This window comes from Balaenoptera borealis (assembly GCF_965194805.1).
Source record: "Balaenoptera borealis genome assembly, chromosome: 2".
Lineage (NCBI taxonomy): Eukaryota > Metazoa > Chordata > Mammalia > Artiodactyla > Balaenopteridae > Balaenoptera > Balaenoptera borealis.
In genome coordinates, this window is record NC_138867.1 from 25,912,285 (window position 1) to 25,913,094 (window position 810).

Here is an 810-nt window from a genome sequence, read left to right on the forward strand (position 1 = left end):
TTTACAATTATTATCTCTTCTCCATTCTCTATGTCTCCAATTAAATTTATGTTAGATGTAGTACTATAATCTCTCTTTCTCTTATATACTCTTCTATATGTCCCATACTTCATGCTGTAGAATTGCATCTGAAGTATCTTTTAGTTCATTAGTTCTCTTTTCATTTATATCTAACTTGCTTTTAGTATTTGCCTTTGAATTCCAAAGTGTTGTGCTATAAATTTCAGTTCTTAATTACTCCTGTGTGTGTTTAATCTGATATAACTGAGTCTGAAAATTTTAGTTCTCTGAGAAATACTTTAACAATTATTTTACATTTTGAATATAGTAACTAATTGGAATTATCTTACACAGAATATATATTTTTTTAACCATGAGTCTTTCGATCTAGTTCTGTTGTCTTTTATTTCTGTTTAGTCTTGTTTAGTGTGTGTGTGTGTGTGTGTGTGTGTGTGTGTGTGTGTGTGTATTGTTAGTCAGTGTTCAGGACATGATACTTTAAAATGTTTTTGAGAGAAGTTTTTTTTTTTTTTAATTTATTTATTTATGGCTGTGTTGGGTCTTCATCTCTGTGCAAGGGCTTTCTCTAGTTGTGGCAAGTGGGGGCCACTCTTCATCGCAGTGCGCAGGCCTTTCACTGTCGTGGCCTCTCTTGTTGTGGAGCACAGTCTCCAGATGCGCAGGCTCAGTAGTTGTGGCGCACGGGCCTAGTTGCTCCGCGGCATGTGGGATCTTCCCAGACCAGGGCTCGAACCTGTGTCTCCTGCATTAGCAGGCAGATTCTCAACCACTGCACCACCAGGGAAGCCC